Raw genomic sequence first — 9,596 nt, 5'->3', positions numbered from 1 at the left:
CGGGCTGTCGCCTTTTCGCGGTGCCACGGCTCTCCTGAGCTAATAAAGATTATCATTATCATTTACAGCTGGTTAGGAAGTTTGTTTGTTTTGCGCGTCCATAGACGAAGTATAATTTTTGTGACTACTGTTTTTCTTAATACGCCTGAGTACGTGAGGTGAAACTCGGAGGCGCCATTGAAAAGCTCAATTCGAACACACTTCTTACCTCTTATCTGTACTGAGCCGCAGCACTGCACAAAGCTATGTCCCCACCCGCTTGCATTCCACTAATACTCAACATCGCGTATGCAAATAAAGTTATTCTGCAATCATATGGGCACATTTCCACATACAAACCGTTTTAAGAAAGCAAAAGTCGAGCAATTGTGTGAAGAATGTCGCACTGTTTGCCGGAAGTATGCCGGACGGGCGTGATCCCTCTATGCGGTGTGCCAAACGAACGAAATTATTCAAAGTGCATTTGACGGTTGCTAATGGCCGTAATATTTATGTGTTAGCTTTCTTCCTGACTGAGTACGCCGAGATAATTTCAGACACACCGTTCAGACTCAGATCTTGGGCGTCAGTAAAAAAAGCTCGCTAAAAAAGGCTTAGCGAGGAGTAGGAGACGCTTGTTAGAGCTTCCGTCACAGCTAGCCGACCTCAGTGTTTGCGAAAACCTATTCTCCTATCAGCGTAAAGTTTGAGTGGGCGATATTTGATGACACGAGGAAGACATCATTGTAATTTTTGTGCAGTTAAACGTTCATGCGTCAACGCTGGGCTCAACTTTAATACTCCTGTGAGTATGCGGCTTGCATTTTGCCCAATGAAGAAACAAGAAGCGGACGTTTGGAAACAAAATACGTGTAAGGCTCAAGGTGACCAAATTTCAGTTGTAGTTCACTGGTACTAGACAGGATTTTTCAAATTGAGCTCAAAGATGCACTCGCGGGTGAGGTGACTAAGCCACGTCTTACTACATTTGCACACGCACGCACAATATCCGGTGTTTCGGGAAGCAAGAAAATTGCCCCAGTCTTAGTTTTGTATCGTTCAACAATGGTGTGTATGTACATTCGTGAAAAGTCCGATAATCGAAAACGCAAGCGGCGCATTCGGTTACGGCCTGATATTATGAAAGGAAGCTGCTCAATCGAAAACGAAACTGAGTGGCCAACAAGTTCCCAGAGTGCACTTTGTAAAACGTCAGGTATCCCTTCCTATTCTCGTTTTTCTTTTTTTTAATTTTTCTTCTTTATTTAGAGTAACACAGTAGCACAACCATATATTTGGGGCTTCGTGTTTAGACTATAACGACTATAACAGACCTCATCCAGCATCCAGCCAGCTGTTGATAGACTTTGCTAGAAAGCCGATCCAGCATCCAATCCAAAGCCGGACAAAGTAAGCAAACGACAATGGCGAGTGAGACAAAGTGTGTGTTGATTTTTCGTTGGTGTGGTTCGTGGCGTGGATCAGGTACGGTGGCTCCTGGGTTAAAAGAATTGCATGTGACCGTGGTGGCGAGTGAAAGCGCTGCGTGTAAATCTATGCGGGGCAGAAATCGCTCGAAGTTACCCGCCCGTGCTTTGATTTTGATGTTCGTGTTTTGTCGGTTTGGTCGTACGTAGGCCTAGTGAACCAACTTTGCTCAACAACGCCGGTAAGCATCATGCTGGTGGTTGACTCGACGGCCTTTCGCCGTATCCCGACGATCGTTTCCTCGGCATGTCCCGCGAGACGGAGTAGCTGTCAACTAAGAGATGGTACGAGCAGCAGGAAAGGGATGCGGCCGCGGATTATTTCATAGTGGCGAGCGACGGCACTTTTCTACCGTTTACGTTCGCGCACGTATTTGCATCGGCTTATGCCCGTGCGTGGTGTAGATGCCCTTTGCCTTTCGTTGCATCGCGCCGTTTCCACGCTTCGAGCGCACCTTCGGGGCGCCCGGCCGAATACGGGCGAGTGTCGCGCCGCGAGCCTGGCGAGATCGGCGAGACGGCGATCGGTCGGTCGGCGGCGGCGGCGGCGGCGGCGGCCTCCGTGTGTTGTTGTAAGCGTTGAAGTGAAATTAGGGGGGGTGGGAGGGGGGGAATAGAGTCAATCCTGTGCGCGCGCTAGGCGCATTTGTCACTGACTCTTGGGGTAGGGTGAGGGGAGAAGATAGAAATAGAAGGAGTCGGGCGTCGGGGGCGTCGTCTCACCGTCCCGCTAGCTCGTCGTCCCATCGTCGCGCTTCATCCGAGGGAGACGGGCGGACGGTCGGACGGACGGGTGGGTGGGGTTCTAGCGCTCGTGGCTGGCACCGCACGGTGTCCGGAGATCAAGGCGGTCTCAGGGGGCGACCGCGCCGTGTAGGAGGAGGCATGCAAGCTCGCCGAGATGCCGCTGCCGGGGCATCGGGTTGTGCCGTCCACGAGACGCTTGTCCGTTATTTTATTTATCCTTCGATCAGGGTTTAGATTATCACGGTAACCTTACATTGGCTACCATACTTCGCACAGTCGTAACAATTTTTTTACAGGTGACTCCTAGAGCCCCTCGTCAAATTTTGCTGCGCGCAATGCGTTTTTTTTTCTTTTTTCTTTTTTTTGCGACACATTTTTTTTTTTTTTTTTTGCATTATAACTTAACGGCATATCGAAACTTTCTGCTCGTAGCGCAATCGCACCAATGCTGAAAAATTCCGCATGTGCTGGCTTAACGTCATCATAGTAAGCACTGCTCGTTTTTCCAAGTTCACATGAAACAAAACTAGGTACCTTCGATGAAAATACGGTGTATGTCCAGGCAGTTAGCGGCATAGTACGCCTTGATAAGCGCGTGCGCGCGTTGTGAAGTCCACCACCAGCATGGCACAGGGCCCCGTCTTCACCTAGCGTATCGTCATATGCAAGGAATGTATACTCCGTTCGCCCTTAAGCTGAGACTAGAATCTCCGCCTTCAGCACGAGCTCGCTGGCTTCTGCAGTGCTTTGGTTGCGCCTGACTGCGCGTTCGCACTTGTTTTAGCAAGGGCAGAAAGCTCGCGTTAAAGGCGGAGCTTCTAGTCTCAGCTTAAAGGGAAACTCCGCTTCATTCTCGGTTGTTAGCGAACACTGCGACTCTCTTTACTGTCATTTAGAGAGACCGAATGTCAAATATTATAACGTAATACCGCCTAAAACATCACTAAACCGGCCGACAAAAACGGAGACGCGCGAAGTCACCAAAATTCGCTAATTTAGCGGGCGACGTGCGGCGCAGCCAACTTTGTATTTCCGTTGTGGCTGACGTCTGTTGCATACGCAGTTTTTTCTTGGTATTTTCTTTTCCAGGGAGAGCTTACCGGGCGGCGCTACAAACGCGCTCCACGTTTGAGCAAGCAAAGAGGCGAGCCTGCTACAATAGAGATCAATGGGCTAAACAGACAAAAAAAAAAGAAAAAGAACGTGAACAAGAGAAACAAAAAGAGGGAGAGAGTGTTGTACGGGGATGAGTTTCGCTGACACACCTGCCAACCGGTGCCAACCGACTAGCCGCCTGGGTTGCCGCCTACATAGCCTGCTTCGTTGCTGCTTGCGTTGCCTGTTCGCCGCCGCGGCTAGGCCCGCCCTCCCTCCTCCCTCCTCGCCCTTCCCCTCGCATCCGCGTCTTTCTTGGGTTACCGCTAGTAGATCACGTGACCCCTTGTATTCCACGTGGGTGCGTATGCAACTGTCGTTGAGAGTACAAAGTTGCCCGGCTGTGCCGAAGTTTCAGTTTCGGTTTGCGATTGTGGTAAATAACAAGATCGCACGAAAAATATTTTGCTTTTAATGAGACAAACGGTCTAGGGTTGTTTTGAAGTACTTTTCACGTTTATATCACCCACTATCTCAAAATTTCCGAAATCGAGTGGAGTTGCCCTTTAAGGTTGAACGGAGTATTGTCGAAACGCCATTGCGGTTGCTTGAAAAACTGGATGTAAATAAGCTACTTGTGCGAAACGTTGGCATCACAAACCGTTGCAAGTAAAAAGCTACAAAGCATGATGTAAACAGACCTTTACGCACAATGAGCACCATTTGTTTCTTTTTTACCGCTACTTCTATCACTTGGCGTATTCCGGAATGCGACGTCGTTGTGTTTCATTGTGGCCGTGCATGCGGATATAGCCATGGAGTTATAATGTATGCTAAAGCTTGCGAAGACTTGACAGTTTGAAGTAACTTGAATGAACATCATGTCTTACCACGCCTTTCATTCTAGTGAGGAGGAGTACAATTCATCGAAGAGAATGACGAAATAACTGTGGCGTCCGTTCCTCTGTTGTGGTTCGTCGTGAGTATGAAACAACGGCGTGTGGCCAAGCAAAATGTCTGGGGCTGACATCTTGTCCCGTGCACCAGACCCTGACTGACCTTCATTCAGAGCATCAAGTTTGCAAAAATGCAGTAAGTATTATTTTGTACTGTTCCTTTTCATTTAAACTCCTGATGATGTGCTAGCACACGTTTTTGAGCTGCCCTCTGTTCGCATGCTTGACCACATTAGCTTGCGTGCAGTTGCTCAATTTAGCTAGCTCCATAATCTTCATAGCGACACATGCACATTTACAGTAGTGACCGAGTCCTTCAATACGCTACTGGTCACAAAACTTTCTCATAATGCTGTGGGAAAGCATTGCATGCTGCCAAGAACAGCCGTGGTACTGTCCTACTCTGGAGAGGTTCGACGGACGGCTTAGAGACTTGTTTTTATGTGCAGCAAGTTCGCTTCGGCGCCGTGCTGTGCAGCTTGTGTTAGTACCTTGAAATATTGTACAAATGGCCAGATTTTGGTAGTTGGTGAGACTGAGATCTCGGCAGGTTTGTACTGGAGGAGCTGACATTTGTTTAACAGTCACGTCGCCTGCTAACGCGTAAAGGGGGAGGGTTTGTCTGTCCCAGAGTCGTTTGCTGCGGGAAACAAGACGCCGTTGCGTCGTCTGCTACCAGAACTGAAGAAAGGTGGATCATCTGTTACGCACTGTATGCTGCGAGTGAAGCGATAGAAAACAAACTTGCATTGGGAACTTCTGCTATTTAACGAGGGACGCAATTGACGACCCGTGCTTCACTTGGAAGTGCCAATTCATTCTAAAGCGTCATATGCCTAGGCTTGAGGTATTATGTGACCACAGAGCAGCCGCTTGCAGCGCGAGTTTCGTTTTTTTATCCCAGGGCAAGTGTTCTTTACGGGATTCTCTCCGATTTTTAGACGGTTGATAGTTTAAAAAAAGGCCGTCCTGATAGCCCAGGAAATGGCAGTTCTAACGAGGGTACAGGCACCGGGCTAGGCCTAACAGCCACGGACCTATATATCGGATTTTTAAACTTGTGCTTATCGCAGCCAAGCGCAGCGCGTCTCATGTGCGTCGCCGACAAATTAATATTGCTTTTTATTTGCTTTGATTGTCAAAAAACATTATAAAACTTTGTGGGAGCATTCATTATTGACCATATAAGCCAAAACTGTGAAGTTCCGAAAATTGGGGCAGTTTCTCCCCTTCAGAAAGGTTATTTGATTAACACAAATGTTTTTTTTATTAAATTTATAAATATTGCGTACAAATTATAACATCTCTTAAATTTCTACAAAAATTTGAATTACTCTTACTGTGTCTGGCAGCCATTCCAAAGCTACCCAAACCCATGCGAAACACCTTAAGGTTTGAGCGTCCTTCTGAAACTTCCCGAAACCTATGTTTCTGAAAAGTTTCTTCCCATTATCAGTGCATAATGTCGATCAGCAAAATGGGTAATGCTTTCTTATGCCTTGCTTATCTTGCAGCCTTCGACGCTCAGCTGCTAAGGTCGTGATCGACCTGCACATCCAGAATGGGCACCTACAGCAGCAGAACAACTGCAAGTCCGTTGGGCAGGTGCTCAGGCACGTGGTGTCTTTCAAGCACCAGGAGAGCAGGCGAGGCCCAGGGAACAGGCGGGCCCAGGGAACAGGCGGCACCCCAGGAACTGGCCAGGCCTGAACCACGCGAGCTGTTCCTGATGCCTCTCAGCAACATGGAACAGTTTTGTGCTGCAGAAGCACAGCTGAAGAACTTCACCAACAGGACACTGCCGGTATTTATGTGTCCTCTTTTTCACAATAATGACAGGTATAAGGCTGCAATTATTACTTTGTGGTTTAACTTGGGTTATCTGAATATTTATGCAAATGGGGTTGAAATGTGGACTGAAGCCACTTACTGTAATATTTCAAATGTACGCCCACTCAAACTGTGTTTTAAGCACAGTCGGTGGCAAATTAAAAATGAGTAAGATGCCCCACCTTCATTACGGGCCTTCTGTTATTTATAACAGCAGAGTGCACGCACAGCCAATGCACGATGGAAGGCTATTTATTGTAGAGGACATCCTTAAACTGAACCCTGCGATAGAATTGTGTCAAGGTGGTGCAACGCCAGTTGCACGTTTTGCAAGTCAGCTTTAGTAGCGTGCGTATAGTTTCTGCAATTGTTAAACTGCGATTCATTGAGGCTATTGAAGGGAGAAATGCTGGACGGTGGCCACCAAAAATTAAGTGTTTGTGCGTCGTTACATTTTTGAGGTTTTTTTCCACCCGAAGGTCGTGTAGGCAAGAGGCCTTCATGTGCATCCTCATTGAACGGCATTTTTCTTGAAATTTTTTGGAGTAAACCATTCTACAACGGGGGAAGTGAAATCGCCCAACACATTGGCCTCGGGGTGCTTACAGTATGTTGGCCTGCAAATAATCATAAATCATGCTGATTTCCCACGACACCTCTGCCCGTTTTATCCTTAGAAGTTAAATTTTGCACCTGCAACAACTCTCGCCGTGAGTATGTGTGCGAAGCAAGCACATAACCGCCTGCATGCTTTTTGTGTTTAACGCTCGCTTGGCAGAAGGATCGAGATGCTGTAGTATATATTGGGCTTCTTTTGGTTTTATTCCTGTTCTCACTTGAGGCTATAGTCAAGAGATCTATATATTTAAGGCAATAAATTCATTTGTGCTTTTGGCATCTGCTACAGAAGTAAAGGTACAGTCTCCGGCAATATGAAAGACCCACTGGGAGCGCGGTGGCTGGCGGGGGCGCTGCGAGCATTTCGGGCAATTCCATTCTGCTTCGAGGGGAGGACGCTCACTCGGGGCTCAGCACAAACTGATAAGCTCGTTGCGCTTCAGCTGATCCTCAAGTGAGTGTCCTCCCCTCGAAGCAGAATGGTACTGCCCAGGGCGCTCGCAACGCCCCCGCCAGCCACCGCCCCGGCCACGCTCTCCCAGTGGGTCTTTCATATTGCCGGAGAGTGTACATGCTTGAAAATAACTTTTAGCCTGGTCCAAAATCGCTTTTGAGCGTGCCCACCATATGCGTATGACCAAACACATTCGTAAAAGTTTGCCGGATAAATTTTAATTAATTCCATCTTTACTTTACATAAGTAGTATATTTCCAAAATGGGATGTTAATCTGTCCTAACCGAAGGTCACCCTATGAGAGCAAATAAATTTTCTAAGGTGAAAGACTAACTGTCATTACATCCGCCTCTTCATTCAGGGGGTGTGAGTGCATGCGTAGCTGTGTCTTCAGGCATAGCATACATTAGTCACACAAGCGAATATTACATGTGGCGGGCTTGAGCTGAGTAAGTTGGTTCATTGGCCTACAGGGCCACCACTGAGTGAGCACTAAACAAAAATATGGGAAGAAAACTACTCACAGTGTGCTGCTGTTGGCATTTTGTGCGACTATGAAGACGGTTTTCGTCAATTCCTGCTTCTTATGCCTTTTTCAATTCCAATCTTTGTAAAGTCGTAAAATAGGCAATAAATTTTCAGGGTGACTACTCGGCAGACTAAGCTTTAACAAATTCAAAATGCGCAGGGTCTTGAATGCACTGTTTTGAGAACCACATACGTTATTAAAATTACTGAGTGGATGTTGATGAGGAAAGATGATCCATCAAAACGTTCGCACAATTTGGACGATGCAACGAATGTGACTGACTAATGAGATTTAGCGGAGTATGAAGGAAAATATTTTAATCTTTCTGGTTTCCTCTAAGACAGGTTGAGTTGCCATATATTCAAATATTTTTTACTCTCTCTCCAGTAAATATTGTAAGATTTTGATGCGTGTATAGTGTAGCTTGCTGCATTTATTTGGGCATTCACATTCTCTTACTTGAGACATGTTCATACCATTGTATCTGCATGTGAATAACTTTATTGACATATTGAGAACACCTTTTGTCTTTCTAGGAGGAGCAGCTTGTGTCTCTAGGAGACAGCAAGAACCTGCAGAAGGTGGTGCGAGAGATGGTGGGTCGCCTGTTCTCAAAGCAAGTCCAGGAGCAGTTCTCCCTTCTGGACTACCAAGGAAAGTCAAGGTTCAAGGACGCCATGATGTGCAAGGTGGTCATTGGTAATGCATATTCATTATTAGCTATTAAATTGATGGTATCTCTATTGGAGCTCAATAGACAAGCAAAATCTTTGAAACATGTTGACAATTAAAGGGAAGCTGAAACACTTCTTGAAAAAAAAAAAAAAAGAGTTGAGGTGTCTTCTGGCATATTTTTGTCCTGTGAATGGAAATATCGCTTTCGTTTTCCCCGAAGGTGTAACTAGAAACGAGAAAACACGAAAAACCTCAGACCAGTCGTGACGTCGTACTAGGATCTTTGGGCCGCCAAGTATGTGTTGCTCGTGTGGGCAGCGCGTGTAATTGCAAGCTTGCCAGTTGTATTTTTCCACACTGACGCTAGTCGTGACATCTATTTCTGACCTTTTTAAAAATAGCAAGAGTTCACGTGCATAGGTTTGACAGGAGCTGAACATGAGTGAGAGCAGAAATTCCGAAAACTCCCAGTATGACGTCACGCCCCGGGAAGGAGGGGCTTCAGCTGTACTTTAGAAATTAGTTCCTGCAGCCTCCGTGCACCAGATGAAAAAATAATTTTGATATTCGTAATCCTGGAGGCCAAATTAAGACTATTTTGGTGTTGTTCCTCAAATACAAGACAGCTTCAGTTTCCCTTAAAGTCTTGCAGCATGCAAAATTTAAGTCGTCAGTTCTTGTCGTTTTTTTTTTTTTTAATTCGACTTGCATTCTTTATTATGAATAACTCTCGCGTTAGCATTCTTAGAACCTTCATACCCAAAAGCAGCGTTTTAAAGTAGCTGTGAAAAAAAGATTTGGTTGGTCTTGTCTTGTTATCCTGTTAGTTTCCAGGTTGAAAGTCTAATTAAGACCACTTAGAGGCCTTGGTCTGTAGAGTGTCAGTTGGGGAAGCTTTTCTCTCTTTTTAGCCACTCATCTCTGCGCCCTGCCCCCTCTCGCCCTCCGCCCGTCTTGCCCCCCATTTCAGATTAATAGGATGTTGCCTGAAATAGCCATATGCCTCCATAGAATCTGCTCCTTAGCATGGTAGCCAAACCCAGAATCTCCGCCTCTGCGGTTCTCTCTTTCTGTCACCTTTGAATTGCAGGCTAGGTGAGCGACCTATGTTTACACAAAGGAAACGCTCACAAACTGCAGTGTGTGAACAGCACCTTAGCTAGTATGCGAGATATTGGCTTCCCCTATTTCGCAACTAATCTGTGTTATCTGACAATTCTCTTGA

The 9,596-nt window shown here is 46.3% G+C and overlaps 1 long non-coding RNA gene across 2 annotated transcripts; it reads left to right on the top strand.

Annotated features, from left to right (window-relative positions):
• Positions 1–1,393: 1,393 nt before the first annotated feature.
• On the top strand, positions 1,394–8,272 carry LOC115316233. 2 transcript variants are annotated; one of them, XR_005717024.1, is made up of 3 exons: positions 1,394–1,464; positions 4,216–4,400; positions 5,779–6,273. It is a non-coding gene; the product is annotated as an uncharacterized LOC115316233 (long non-coding RNA). The 2 variants fall into 2 exon arrangements; XR_005717028.3 differs by lacking the exon at positions 1,394–1,464 and adding an exon at positions 8,233–8,272 and having other exon boundaries at positions 4,031–4,400; positions 5,779–6,068.
• Positions 8,273–9,596: the final 1,324 nt, after the last annotated feature.

This window comes from Ixodes scapularis, unplaced genomic scaffold, assembly GCF_016920785.2.
Source record: "Ixodes scapularis isolate PalLabHiFi unplaced genomic scaffold, ASM1692078v2 ptg001946l_1___fragment_3__unscaffolded, whole genome shotgun sequence".
NCBI classification, from domain to species: Eukaryota; Metazoa; Arthropoda; class Arachnida; order Ixodida; family Ixodidae; genus Ixodes; species Ixodes scapularis.
This window is presented reverse-complemented; position numbering and strand designations above follow the sequence as displayed.